This window comes from Portunus trituberculatus, chromosome 38 (assembly GCF_017591435.1).
Source record: "Portunus trituberculatus isolate SZX2019 chromosome 38, ASM1759143v1, whole genome shotgun sequence".
Classification (NCBI taxonomy): domain Eukaryota; kingdom Metazoa; phylum Arthropoda; class Malacostraca; order Decapoda; family Portunidae; genus Portunus; species Portunus trituberculatus.
The window spans coordinates 35,293,401-35,309,042 of NC_059292.1; the positions used below are offsets into that span (position 1 = coordinate 35,293,401).

The following is a 15,642-nucleotide window of genomic DNA, read 5'->3' on the forward strand; positions in this document are numbered from 1 at the left end:
TGAGCGAAAGGTTTTTAATTCTATACCCACAATCTCTCTCTCTCTCTCTCTCTCTCTCTCTCTCTTTACGCACTGAGAGAGAGAGAGAGAGAGAGAGAGAGAGAGAGAGAGAGAGAGAGAGAGAGAGAGAGAGAGAGAGAGAGAGAGAGAGAGAGAGAGAGAGAGAGAGAGAGAGAGATATAGCACTCGAAAGAGATACGAGGAAAGGGAAAAGAGAACAAACAAGATCATGAAACCAACTCTCTCTCTCTCTCTCTCTCTCTCTCTCTCTCTCTCTCTCAGTCAGTCAGACGAAACTAATTATTTTCCTTGTTCCCTCAAAGTCGAGAGAGAGAGAGAGAGAGAGAGAGAGAGAGAGAGAGAGAGAGAGAGAGAGAGAGAGAGAGAGAGAGAGACTCGGCAAACTTTTTTTTTTTTTTTTTTTTTGGAGAGGAAAGACAAAGCAAAATCGAGAATTCCTTAGCTGATTTGTCGACACGACTCCGCTTTCTTCACCGCTACTCTGGCTGGGGCTGTTTGTCCTGCTGCTGGAGTGGCTGAACGAAAGCACCCCACAGTAATTCTAAAACACTTGCCCCTCCACTGTATAGCAGGTACGTACTTCTTCTGGTGGCCGCCATGGTACAGTGGAACCATGCGTGCTTTCGGGTCTGAGGGGTGTCCAAGCACATGGGTTCGAATCCTGTCCACGGTCCGAGTGTAGGCTGGGCTTCCTCTCTCGGGGCAACGGTTTCCTAGCGGGTCGGCTTTGAGATAGGAAGTACCACAAAAAGTACCCCCTTTAGCCCATAAATTCCAGTGAAAAGCCTACATGATATAAAAAAAGAAAAAAAAGACCTAAATAGTCAAAGTTCCATTCCACGTGTGTTGGGGGGAGGATTTGGAAAGTGTTTATACGGTTCTTGTGACATAAACAACAAGACTTCTTCATTATCAACAGGAGAAGCACTCTTGAGAACCCCGTTAAGGATTCCTGTGGCCTTTGAAATCAGCTGTAGTGAGTGAGCAAAGCGTTTAACCCCTTCAGTACAGGAAAGCCTTTTTATCATGAATTGTTGTTGTGACTAGACGCTGTTATTTATATATGGAAGGGTCTATGGAGATCAGAAGACTAATGCTCAGAGTCTGCACTATTCCAATTCCTACATAAGTTTCTGAGGCTGTATAAAATCACGAAATAGTAAACAGAATGAATATGAAAAAAGCATCCCCAATACTGAAGAGGTTTAGAATACCTGAGAGACAGGTTGGAGGATTAAACAACATTACTGAAGCGACGGGAAGTTAGGTCAAGAATTAGAGGAGGTAGGGTACGCTTGGAGAGGATAAAAACGCTGATGAGTAAGAGCGGAATGGAGGGGAAAGAGAGGTAAGGGCGAAGGAGGGTAAAGAAAATGGAGGGGAAAAAGGCGGGATAAAGGTGGGAAGGGAATACGACACTGAAGAAGACTGAAGTATAGATTATGAAGGGAATGAGAGGAAGAAAATGATAGTAAAGGTAGGAAAAGAAGGAAAAGGGAGGTAAAGAAGGGAATATAAGTAAATGAGGAAGAGAGGAGAAAGACAGGTAAAGGTGGATGGGTAAAAAAAAAAGTTTACGTAAGAAAGAAAGAAAAGAAAGAAGGAACGGAGGAGAAAAGAAGATAAAGGAAGAGGAAGATAAAGAAGTACGTAGATAGGAGAAGGAGAGAGGAGAAAGAGAGATAAAGGGAGGAACGGAAGGAAGAAGGCAAGGAAAATAGAGAAGAAACACAAGATAATGGAAAAGAAATTAGAATAAAGATTAAAGAAGGGAGAGAGAGAGAGAGAGAGAGAGAGAGAGAGAGAGAGAGAGAGAGAGAGAGAGAGAGAGAGAGAGAAGCAGTGATTAGCTAACATAATAACGGAGGCTGGGAGGAAGAGGAGGCGACGCGAGGAGTAATGAACGCTGAGAGGAGCTTGCCCGTGTTTCATTGCGAGGTGGCGGAAGTTTATGAGCGAAAAGGTTTGTGTAATTAAGAGCTGCCAGGTGGAAAGGTAAACTGCTCTACCTGTTTATCTGTTTGTCTATCTGTCTGTCCGTGTTCCATATTTTTTCCCATTTCACTGTTATGTATTCATCTTATTCTGTCTGTCTATTCACCCATCTGTCAGTTCCTCTCACAATATCTGTTTCGTATTTTCTCTTGCTTTGCTTTTGTTTAATATTTTTGTTTTGTGTCGCGTCTGTTCCCTGAGGCAGCGCTTTAATCTTAATCTCTCACTCTCACACTCTCTTACTATGACACAGCGTACTCACCAAGCCCCAAGGAACACCGCCGCCTCCAGCTACTGTCACAGAAACCAGCACGTGCGACAGTCTGTAAACAAGAAACACGTGGCAATGTTTACAAACACAAAACAGCTGATATATCAATGGCAAAGAACACGAGAGAGAGAGAGAGAGAGAGAGAGAGAGAGAGAGAGAGAGAGAGAGAGAGAGAGAGAGAGAGAGAGAGGAGCAATACACAGTAGTAGCCATATATAGCATTTTAATCCCACCTCCCATTCCAGCCTCCCAACTTTACGCCCACGACACGCTTGTATGCCCACACGTCACGCCCACTCACCTGTATGCCTTGCTCACGTCCACGACACACACGCCCGCCGGCACCACCGCGTCATCACAAACAAAACTGAAAAGCAGAAGAGAACAGACACGTTAATAACAACACTGGTAAAGGTAGAAAAGGCTTAAAACTTACACACACACACACACACACACACACACAAGCGCCTGTTCGTCTGTCTGTAAATACTAGCTCAGAATTATCACTGCAGATCTGCCGCCACGTAAATATAGACGATAAACAAGCACTTCTTTTACACCCAGGAGAAAATGGCAAGGTAACAACAGTGATAAGAGTGAAGACAATAACTGGTGTCTCCTGTACTTAGCTCCTTCGCCCCTCTCTCCTTCTCACTGCCCCGCCTTGCCCCTGCTGTCCTGTCCTGTTCTGCCTTGTCCCTTCCGCCACCCTCATCACCCAACGCAGTAGACACATAAAGGAGTGCTGCTTATTCTGCTTAATGCCAGGAGTGCGTGTTGAGTGCGTGAGGTTGAATAAAGGATGGAAGGAATGGGAAGAAGACTAATAAATCAACAAAAAATAAAACTAACAGCAGTAAAGTAAAGCAAAGTCAGGCCTCCACCGCCCACTCCACCTCCACCTTTAAATCCCGAGAGAGGCGGTGCTTCGAATGCCGCGGTGACAAGAAGTGGTAATACAACTTTGAGACGACGCTGTGTATAAACAAGTGGCGTTCCTGAAGGAGAGTATGCTGGGGTGGTACAGTCAATCAGCACCACATCAAAGGAATACAAAGGAGGAACCAACAGGAGGAATAGGAGTGTGTGTGTGTGTGTGTGTGTTATGGTATGGTGATATGGTAAGTCTTATCGTCACTCAACACCACACCAAAGGAATACAAAGGAGGAACAAACATTCGTGGACCAGCAGGAAGGATAGGAGTGTGTGTGTGTGTGTGTGTGTGTGTGTGTGTGTGTGTGTGTGTGTGTGTGTGTGTGTGTGTGTGTGTGTGTGTGTGTTTGGAAGGTGGTATGGTAAGTCTTATCGTCACTCAACACCACACCAAAGGAATACAAAGGAGGAACAAACATTCGTGGGCCAACAGGAGGGATAGGAGTGTGTGTGTGTTTGGAAGGTGGTATGGTAAGTCTATTCGTCACTCAGCACCACACCAAACGAACACAAAGGAGAAACCAGCAGCCGTGGACCTCATGTTGCTATTCTAGGAGTGGTGCGTACAGTCACTTCGCAGACTACAAAACGAACACAAAGGAAGTAGGAACATCAGCAGACCTCAAGTGTTTCTTTCTTTCTGTGAGGTTGTGATAAACTAAACACTACATAAAAAGAGACGTAGGATAGCGAAGGTAAATACAAAACAAAAGGCTTCTTCACTACATCACTCGACTTCATTACCGACCATCGCAGTAAAGGCTTATTTCATGTAAGGCAATAAAACTTGGCTGTTATTGTGTAACTTTTATTTCTCAATCTTGTATTTAGTCATTATTTTAACCTTTTGTGTTTTTGTATTTATATGACATGTTCAAACGTTTGGTAATTATTTAAAGACAGTACTCGTTGTTGTCTTCATCATTAGTTTCCTCCTGCAACAAAGCTTATATAAAAACGTATAAAACCAATTTGAGGCTGTCGCTACTCAACCAAAACAGAGAGAAGAAGCATATGAACAGAAACAGCATTACTCCAAAGGCAAAGTGTACGAGTTGAAAGGGCAGAACACAAAGGCTTAGGGTGAAGGAAAAGGATACCAGCAAACTACTTCACATATTTTTCAGGCTGATGAGGTGAATCATATCAAACTTCCAGAGACAGGACTTAATATTTAGTATGGACGAGGCGCAGGAGTTGGAAAGGCCAGTCAAAAGGGTAACATCGGAGTAGTTGAGTGAGAAAAGAAGACACTAAACAGGCTCACAACTTGCTGCTAAGGCGAATTATGCCAAACTTCAAGACAAAAGAACACATTTTAAGGCCAGACAAAATGTAGGAGTCGGAAAGGTTAACACCAATAAGTCACAACTTCTCATGTTAATATAAGATTAGTAATGTCAAACTGCGCGAGAAAAAGAATATTACCATTTTTCACTTTTAAGGACGTACACGATGTAGGAGTTTGAAAGGCCAAACGAAAAGGTGACATCAGTACCAGTAAGGAGGCGGTGGCATAGTGGATAAGGTGGTGAGCGTGGGATCGGGCAGACGTCCACGCGTAGGTTGGAATCCCACAACGTACAGCCTTAAAACACATTTGTCGAGTGGTTTAAAGTTACCTACATGTCACCATGATACCCAGGTTCTAGGTAGTTACACTCAAGATGAGCTTGGGTGGTGATATGAGCCCTAATACGGGTACCACTATAAATAAAATTGCCTGCGCCACTAGTGGGCGGAAGCTAAACAGCGCTTCCCACACACTCTTCAAGTGTGCCTACAGGCGCTATAGGCCTTACCGTAAAAAAAAAAAAAGTGGAAAACAAAACAAAAACACGAAACAGCGTCAGATATCAAATGTTGAGATAATAATGCCAGACTTCAATAGGAAAGGTTGTAATACTTAGCGCACGAGAGAGAGAGAGAGAGAATTATCAAACAGGTTCACAACTACCCACATTAATAGAAAGCTAAGTTACGAACGAACAAGCTTTAAACAAAATAAACAAATAAAAAAAATCACAACACAAAAATTAAACATCACCACAAACAATAACAGTAAGGACAAAATAAGGAAAAAAAAAAAATAAAATAAAACACCGGAGCTACAAACACAGCAGCCATCAATGCAAAAGTCAACACACGAGAGAAAATGATACTGCGTTAATAATATAAAGCAGGTAACCCGAAATTTCAGCACACAGAAGGGAAAGGTGTAATTTTGTGCCGCGACAAGAAACAAGTACGAAACAAAACCAGAGAGACCGAGAGGCAGGAACACGATCATATACAAAACAAATCACCATATAATAACACATTTCAATTCACAAAAGAAAAAAAAAAAAGATGTATGATCTAAAACTATACCGAACAGAGAGACACACAGAGAGACAGACACACAGAAACACCAACAGGTACATACAAAACACATGAGCTAACAATGTCAAATTTCACACATACACGCAAATTAAAGAAAGTAAAGTAATTCTGCCCCAAGACGAGATGTAAGCGCTAACCTTCCCCGGGCAAGAGGACACACACCTTCACAACTCACCGGATGGACAAGTGACCCCTGGGACCGCCGCGCCAGTCCACCATATCATGTTTATTCTTATGGCAGGGGAGTAAAGGCCACGCGCTCCTGAATCAGTCATGCCTTGCCATCTCACTGCTCAGACTGACCATACTATATACACACAAGTCTGTCCTTACGTATGCAAACATTACACTGCCGCTACTATTACTGCTACCACCATTACTACTACTACTACTACTACTGTTGATGCTGAGGGAGAAATAATTAAAAGGCTACTCAATGTTAAGCTGAAGGTCTATTTTGGTCCAACTCTCATCACCAGTCAGCCACTGCATGAGCACCAAGAGAAAAAGACATCTGAGCAGAGTTTATTTACATATTTCATTTTTTTTTTTCATTTTTTTTTTTTTTTATTCTTACAGTTCACGATGGCGTTTTGTTTTGTTTATTGTTACTCGAAGTTTTGTTGTTACTCCTACTGTTGTTACTATCATTATCTCTACTTGTTACTACTACTACTACTACTACTAGACCAAGTTTTTCTATGATACTTTAGCTTGTGCAGATAAACGTAGTAAAGCCGAAACTCCTTTACAACTTTGAGCAACGACAACAATATCAACAACGACAAGGAGGAGGAGGAGGAGGAGGAGGAGGAGGAGGAGGAGGAGGAGGAGGAGGAGGAGGACTAAGACGACAAAAATACTACAAAATACTACAATAAAAAAAAAAAGTAAAACAATAACAGCAAGAGTTATCATAATAAAATTTTGCTGCAGTGAAACCAACCAGGATGTGATAATGATGAGGATGAAGATTTAAAAGATTATTCAGAGATTATTATTATGCAAGGGAAAAAATGACGGAGTAAGAAAGAAGAGAAAAAAGAAAAGAAAGGAACAGAAATTTATGAATGAGTGATAAAGATTCCAGGGAAAAAAATAGACGATGGAGTATAAGAAAATAAAAATAGACTTGGTAAAAGGGACGAGAGAGAGAGAGAGAGAGAGAGAGAGAGAGAGAGAGAGAGAGAGAGAGAGAGAGAGAGATACAGGTGTTTACATATAAAATTCTGAAGATGTAATGGAAGAGAAGGAAAGAAGTAAAGAAGGAAGAAAAGACGCAAGGCTAAGATGAGAAAATGAATGATAAAGAAGGCAAAGAAAAGAAGTAGCATGAAGAAAGAAACGAAGGAAAGAAGGAATGAAGGGAGGAAACGAGGAAAAAAAATGGAGAAAAAGAATGAAAGAAAGAGGGAGAAATGAATAACGGAAAGGAAGTTAATGGAGAAAAAAAGAAAGAAAGAACGAATAAAAGTTAAGAAGAAACAAGGCAAAGAAGAAGACGAGTTGCTGAAGTGAAGACAGAAAGAAAAAATAAAATAAACATGAAGACGAATCATCACTGCATTCCCTCTCTCTCTCTCTCTCTCTCTCTCTCTCTCTCTCTAGGACAAGGCAGACTGCTCTCTTGGGTCAGGGTGAGGGAGGGAGGGATGAAGGAGGCAGGAGGCAGAGGCGGAGGGAGGAGGAGAGAAAGTGGGTCGGGGAAGGAGGAAGGGGAGGGAGGGCAGGGAGGGAGGGAATGTTGCAGAGGAGGATCAGCGGGGTAGGGGGTGAGGGAAGGGCCAGGTGGAGAGGAGAGAGGAGAGAGGAGGGAGAGGAGAGAGAGGTGGAGAGAGCCTGACCTTGGCACTGGGGATGGTGGAGCAGCAACATGGCTGACCGCACATGACTTCACCTCCTACCAAGATGGCTGACTGAGAACCGAGCTTACAGGAATCTGAGGGCCGTAACCTGAAACACTTTCCTCTCACAAAGACTGTTTTTTCAATGGCCAGAAACGATCAGCCGGATTCTCAAGACTGTTTTTCCTGCTTGATATTGTAAAAACCAATAATGTGTCACTAGAATCGTAAAAACAAACTTAAAAGCTCGTGTAACTTCAGGACACAGCGGAGATGCGGCACAGAGGTGTTTTAAAATACGATCTCCACACACAGTGGCGAGACAGAGGCCGTGACCGTCAAGAGACACTAAAACACGCGCTATGAGTCTACCGAGAAACCAACTACTGACTGAACCGGCGTGACCAAACTGGTGAGAACTGGCTGGCTTGACTAAGGGTGCCGTGGCAAGATGGCGGATACGTGGAGACGCCCCTATAGGAGGATGTAACCTTTCTCTTGGTAATCACGGGGCTGATGGGGCGGGGCGGTAGGGGCGGGGCGGGGCGGGGCGGGGCGAGGCGGGGCGGGGCAGGGGCACGGTAGAGTGGGACGGAGCAGTGAGGTGAAGGGTTGAGTGGCGGAATGTGCGGTATTCAAGAGAGGTTTGTTTGGTAATGGTTTGTGATGGTGATGTGTATGTGTGTGTGTCTGCTTGGGGTTACTGTGCTTACTATGGTGGCACTATTGCTCTTCTTCCTACTGCTACTGTTGCTGCTGCTGCTGCTGCTGCTGCTACAATCCGACCACCTAGATCTTCTCCTACTACTTCTCCTACTGCTGCTACTACTACTACTATCACAACAACTACTTCTATTATTCTCCTGCTACCTCCTCCTCCTCCTCCTACACCTACTACTACTACTACTACTATTACTACTACTCCTTCCTCCTTACTCCTACTACTACTACTAACGCTACTTCTACTAACGCAACTGACCGCAGACGGGACAAAGAAAGAAAGAAAGGAAGGAAAAAAGAAAGGAAGAAACTAACTCAGCACAAACTCCCCTACCCCTCTCCCTTCCGCTCTCTCTCTCTCTCTCTCTCTCTCTCTCTCTCGTGGTCTTCCCCTCCCACTCACGTATCCCGCTTTAATAATTCAATGAAGCACCGAGTGTCTCGCGGCGGCAAGGCGTGAGTGTGAACCATTTCCTTCTCTCTCTCTTTCTCTCTCTCCCTCCCTCAGGTATTTTAGAGTGCACGTCACCACCTCGCTCACTCGCTCACGTTTCCCCACTCACTGATGTATTACACTTGTCCTGCTCTTGTTGTTGTTGTTGTTGTTGTTGTTGTTGTTGTTGTTGTTGTTGTTGTTGTTGTTGTTGGTGGTGGTGGTGGTGCTTTTTTTTTTAAATATTGTTCATGTTTGTGTTTTGAGCTTTTATTTTAGTTATAAAGACTATTTTTTTTTCTTTTTATTGATGGTTAGAGATTAGTTGTTGTTGTTGTTGTTGTTTTGTTGTTATCATTATTATTATTATTACTATTATCATTATCATTATTATTATTATTATTATTATTATCATTATCACCCATTTATATTGTACTGGTAATGTTAATCGCGTTGGTGTTTTAGTTTTAATCTTATTACTGTTTTCATTACGTTTTCCATGATGAGGATTGAAATAACTTACTTTACTCTTATCATCATTGTTACTATCATCATCATCATCTATTTCTTTTCTTTCTATTGCATATGGATAACAGTGTGAATAGATCTTTTACCCCATTGCTTTGTCAAGACTACTTTTCTTTACAGTCAATATTATTTACACTATCCATTTATTTATCCTCACTATTACATATTTTCTATCGTCAATGTTGTTCGCTGATATTTTAAGACTATTTCTTTATATCAAGATTTTGTTTTCCTTTACTTTGTTTGCATTACTTATTTACGGTTTGTTTATTTATTTATTTATTTTCTACCATGGTTATTTGTGTTTGTCTCAATGTTTTTGCTTCATCAAGATCCTGTTCTTCAGTACGTAAAGATCAAAATTACATGCTTACTAATTTATTTCCTTATGTTTTTCTTTTTTTCCTACAGTTAATGTTCCTCGTGTTGATGTTTCTGTCTTTTGCTTCCTTCATCAAGTAAGAAAATTGCTTGTCTTTTTTTCTCTTCATGAACCCCTTCAGTACCATGACGCGTTTCCATATTCATTCTGCTTACTATACGGTGATTTGATATTGCTTCAGAAACTTATGTAGGGGATTAAAATAATAAAAACTTTATCCATTAATTTTCTCACCTCCATAGACCCTTCCTAATGTCAATAAAATGGTGAAACAGTACACAAATCTCGAGGTGAAATGTGTCTGTTTTGAAGCGGTTAAGTAAGTCAAGGTTAAATGAAATACATGCTTACTCATCTATTTCATCATTTTCTTTTTCTATTGTCAGTGTTCTTTGTGTTGATGTTTCTGTCTATTTTCCTTCATTAAAATTCTGTTTTCCCACAGTCATGATATGTATAACTCGCTTTGTTTCCCTACTTTGTTTTCTTCACTTTTTTTTCTATGGTTTCTTTTTTTTCATCTTTTTATTTTATTTTCCTACATTAACAAACCGCATTATCCACTTTTCCTTCCTATACTCTTCTTTTCCTCCTATTATCAATGTTCGTGTTGTTGCATCAGTCTTTTGCCTCATTAACATACTGTTACTTTACGCACTAAAGTCAAAAAATTTTCTGTTCCATCATCTATTTCCTCATATTACGTTGCGTTTCTTATCATTTGTTCCTTCTCATTCCTGTCCCAACTAGCTTACAAACATACGTGCCTTGTCTTATCATTATTATCGCCTTTCCTCTCCTGCCTGTTTGTTACCACACACCTCACATTCGCAAACATAATGCATGAGTTTGTGTGTTTATGGCTGCAAGTACGAGGAAGGAAGGAATATAAGTAGAAAATTAAACAAATGTGTTTAGTCAGTGTGTGTGTGTTTCACTGTTTGATCTGCTGCAGTCTCTGACAAGACAGTCAGACGTTACCCTACGGAACGAGCTCAGAGCTCATTATTTCCGATCTTCGGATAGGCCTGAGACCAGGCACACACCACACACCGGGACAATAAAGTCACAACTCCTAGATTTACATCCCGTACCTACTCACTGCTTGGTGAACAGGGGCTACACGTGAAAGGAGACACACCCAAATATCTCCACCCGGCCGGGGAATCGAACCCCGGTCCTCTGGCTTGTGAAGCTAGCGCTCTAATCACTCTGTGTGTCTCTCTCTCTCTCTCTCTCTCTCTCTCTCTCTCTCTCTCTCTCTCTCTCTCTCTCTCTCTCTCTGGTAATCGAATTATGCATATTGGTTTAACGTTTTTTTTTATTTACTATTTCTAAGTTACGAGTATATATGTATGAATGATAAGAATTTTTTTTCTTCTATTCTATTATCGACTCGTTCCTTCCTTGAATTTCCAGGCTTAAGTTCATCTGAGTCATAAAGGCACGAATTCTTTCTCTCTTTATATTTTCTGACTATGCATATTTACTTTTTTTTCTCATCTACAATATGTCGAGTTAATATGGCACTTTTCTCTCTCTCTCTCTCTCTCTCTCTCTCTCTCTCTCTCTCTCTCTCTCTCTCTCTCTCTCTCTCTCTCTCTCTCTCTCTCCTACCTTTGTTTTGCTTCTCATATGATAGTATTATACATATTTACTAACTTTTCTTTGGGTATTTGTAAGATAAATACTTCCATAAATTTTCTTTCGTGTTCCTTTTTTTATATATACAAATTCCTCTGTGGCTGGTTCACGACCGTCCTTCATATGAAAATCACCATTCCCGGCTTATGTATGTGCACATTTTCTTCATATTTATTCTTTTCTTTTTTTTCTTACTTTTCTTTTTTACTATTTGTTTTCTTGTATGCCTGTTTCTTTCTTTCTTTCGCTATTTTTTCCATTTTATTTCCTGATTTACTCATTCATTTCTTTAATTTTTTTTTTGTTATTTTACATCTGATAAAGTTTGGATACAGCCACGAAAAAAGTAAATAAACAACACAAGAAAAACGAAAAGAAAAGGAAAAAGAGGAAGAAAACAGAAAGCCCACACTTTTTATTCCCCTCACACTTTCCTCTTCCCCTCCAACCTACAACCCACAGACTTTAACCTCTCCATTACTCACTGCTCTTCTTCCCCTCCAACTCACAACCCACGGACATTAATAATAACCCTCTTCATACTCAATGTTCCTCGTTCAAAACAGTAGCTCGCAGGAAGAAATAAACTTAAAACCAGATAGAAAGTCTTAGTTATAGATACAATCACTCTGTTCTCCATCTCTTATCCCTCAATAATTCATAATGATCCGGGTAGTTTGTGGTGAGATCGGCGCGCTGATGAGAGGAGCAGCGCCTTCACTCAGCGAAGTAACTCCCTCTCCTTTCTTTCCTCGAATCCAATTTTCCATCATCACAGTCAATGAGAAGTCGATACAAGCCACGTCGAGTTAGACTTTCAGGGCTCAGCTTGATTTGTGCCGCTCTGGCCAGCCCTGCAATACTTCCCAACGCATGGTATGGTATTGTGACGCACCGCAACACATCGCAACACGCATGAGAGTACAGTAGAACACATTAGAACACTTCACTAAACATGATACGGTATTATTACGCACCGCAACACACACCACCGCACTGCAACTGCAACACGTTATAACACACGAGTGCATTGTAACACACTACAATGCACTAGAACACACCACAACACAATGTGAAGGTATTATGGCGCACCATAACATACAGCCCCGCACTGCAACATATCCCAGGACACAGAAAAGCATCGTAACACATCGGAACACTACATCACACCGCAAAACACACTACAATGCTTAGGAACAAATTACAACTTTTTGAAACATACCTGAACACTGTAATACACCGCACTACACACCACAATGCACTGAGAGACATTAGAACGGTTATAAACGAATCACAAATCACTGTAACACACAGCAATACAGAAAAACGCATCACAATACACAACATGAAGCACTGAAACACGTAGCAAACCTCTGTAACACAGCAGAACATTTTGCAAGGCATTGTAACACTTAACAACGCCACACAACACACCAAGAATTAAAAATGCACTGCAACACACACAACATAACTCAAAAAACGCCTCAAAACACAGCAACACACCACAAAAAGAAAGACTGAAAGGTATCTTAACACAATACAAACTAATATACAGCAACACAAGGCGCAACACACAAAAAATACTCACTCACACACACATACAAACACGTTCACCAATAAATACGCAACACCTGCAACTGACACGAGAACAAAACAAGGGTATGTGTGCGCGAGTCAATAGGTATTACAACTCTTTAAGCTTCATTGTTCATTAATTAGGGGAGCGGGGCGGGGCGGCACTGTGGCACTCTCCCCTCCCCGTCCCCCTCCGCCCAGCTCAGCCCAGTCCAACCCAGCCCAGCCCCTCCGCACGTGTCTAATAAATCTTGAAACGCCAACATGTCAAATTAATTCCCATCTCTACTTTCTAGTCTCTCTCTCTCTCTCTCTCTCTCTCTCTTCATATTATCAAAGCTAAATTCCCATCCATTAGATTTTCTCGTATCGTCATTTTCTTGGTTGATTTCTTTCCTCTTTTTTTTGTTTTTTTCTTATTCTAATCAATCTTCGTCGATGTGCAACATAATTTCACCGTTAGTTTGGCGTGAAATGAGACAATTCTGCGGCCTTTCATATTATTCATTCCTGTCTGTCCTCTCTGTGTGTGTGTGTGTGTGTGTGTGTGTGTGTGTGTGTGTGTGTGTGTGTGTGTGTGTGTGTGTGTGTGTGTGTGTGTGTGTGTGTGTGTGTGTGTTAACTGACTGATGGCTTTTGTTGTCTTGTTTATTGTCAGGCCGACTCGCATGTTAAGATCAGGGAGGGAGGGAGGGAGGGAGGGAGGGAGGGAGGGAAGGAGGGAGTGGGAGAGAGAGAGGAGGCTGAGGGTAAGGAACGCGCATGGGTAAAGGAGGGAGAGGTGAGGACAAATAGCAATGACCTGTGACTCGATTTTTTTTACTGTGGCGCCTTCGACTGTCACTTCTGGTCACTGATCATCACCATTATAATCAACTACTGTCTGGGTACGCTTTCAGTTAGTCATCAGTCAAGGCCAAGCAGCTTTGATACAGATGTTTCCTAGTCTCACTGTATTCCACCACTGTAACTCACCAGTAAGTGCCAAAACTCCTCATCCCATTCAGTCATCAGTAAAGACCAAGCAGGGAGGCGGTGGCGTAATGGATAAGGTGGTGAGCGTGGGATCGGGCAGACGTCCACGCGTAGGTTCGAATCCCACCACATACCACTTTGAAGCTATGATATTTGTCGAGTGGTTTAAAGTTACTTACATGTCACCATGATACCCAGGTTCTAAGTCGTTACAACACTAAAGATGCGCCTGAGTGGGTGATATGAGCCGTAATATGGGTACCACGATAAATACAATTTCCTACGCTGCTAATGGGCGGAAGCTTAAATACTCTTGAAGTATGCCTACAGGCGCTATAGGCCATAACAAAAAAAAAAAAAAAGTTACTAGTTAGACCTTTCCTAGTTACCACTTCTCCCTATTCTTACATCACCACTCAATCACCAGTTAGTACTCAATCGTCTCTTCCCAGTCAGTACACCTCGGTCACCAATCTATATCGAGTCTCCACCCACCGCCCAACACCCCACACACACTCGCGGCAACACAACACACAATAATTTCCACGGAGGCCACAGATGCTCCCCAAAGCGTTTCCACGAATTGGCAACACACTCGCGTCCTCGAACAATTAGCAGGAATCTTTTATTTATACCCACTTACTTAGGGAGACAACAAAGGCTGGAATGAGATCACAGGTGTTGCCACAGATGGTGTCTCCATCCACTAACAGGTGTGTGCTAACAGGTATAACTAAAGTCACGTGCTATGAACCCTTTCGCCAGTAATGCGTATGTCAGTTAATTCCTTTAAATAACACAGGATTTTTTCATAGCAGTGGGTCTTCTTCATACTTTTTCTCGTTGTCTTAAGCCAGTTCCTATTACATAAAGAAAAGAGACACTAGATGAAGTTACTCGACTCAAATATAACTCCACACTAAAACATTTGCGTCATCGGGTCTCACTTATTTACCCGTTATTTATGTTTTTTTTTTTTTCTGAGCATTTCACTTATCACCAGACAATGTGAAGGCGCTGCAAATAACACCCACCATAGGCTGTGAAACACTTACGTCACCCGATCACTCTTTCAGCTACTATGGATGTTTTTTGCGTTTTTTCTTTTCGAATCTTTGGGCAACACACTTGAAATAAGACCACACGCTGAAATATTAGAATTACCCTATCTATTTTTTTTCCTTCTCTTAGAATCTCTTGGTAACACTCTTGAAATACAAGCACACGTGCTAAAACACTAGTGTCACCCGAGCACTCTGCCAGCTGCGGGCAATGTTTTTCCTACGAACCAACACTCAAAACTGTACGAGAGCTTGCATCAGACTATTTTCTATCTTACGAGCCTTGATGAAAACCAGTACCAACCAGACAAACGCGGCAAGCAACACAACACACGAACACTGAGGTAGGAATCGAACACGTAACAATCATAACTTTAATAACAAAGAGATTTTACTATCATCACTTTATATATAAACACACACGAACACACACACACACACACACACACTGTCAGCAAAAGCAACCACGTGTCACTGGTTACTGAAGGTGGTGAGTGAAATATACAGCTACCACGACTCTGATTCCATGGTTTCAAGTTCCTCGTTGAGTCATTTCTAAGTATCTGGCAAGGTCATTCAGTTCACCCTCCACCTTACAACAGGGAGGGTGCTGAGCTTGAATGTTTGATGCTTTGGCTCTTTGTGTTATCCAGGAACTATGCAATAATGTAATCTAGACCACAAGCTTCCAGTATAGCTCTATGAATTTAATGTCTAGGAAGTTTGGCAAAGAAGGTGATATCTTTTATGATTTATGACTGATGATATCTCGTGTTATCCAGAAACTGTGCACCTCAAATGGTTATCCTCATGCTTTCAAATTCCTGGGTGCGTGACGTAAGTGTTTGGCAAGTTTAATAAAAGGAGGAGTAGGTGA

At 41.8% G+C, this 15,642-nt stretch overlaps 1 protein-coding gene across 10 annotated transcripts in view; it reads right to left on the bottom strand.

Annotated features, from left to right (window-relative positions):
- The window catches only part of LOC123515155 (mucin-12-like), a 194,493-nt gene that overhangs the window by 99,831 nt on the left and 79,020 nt on the right, over positions 1-15,642 (bottom strand). For 7 of the 10 annotated variants that reach the window (XM_045273639.1, XM_045273638.1, XM_045273631.1 and 4 more), the window contains exons 2-3: positions 2,589-2,654; positions 2,279-2,339 (exon numbers count right to left, since the gene is read on the bottom strand). The gene's annotated coding sequence lies outside the window, so the exon portion shown is untranslated. Of the gene's footprint in view, positions 1-2,278; positions 2,340-2,588; positions 2,655-7,447; positions 7,847-14,347 lie in introns of those variants that run through there. The other 3 variants (XM_045273636.1, XM_045273634.1, XM_045273635.1) reach the window with 3 other exon arrangements.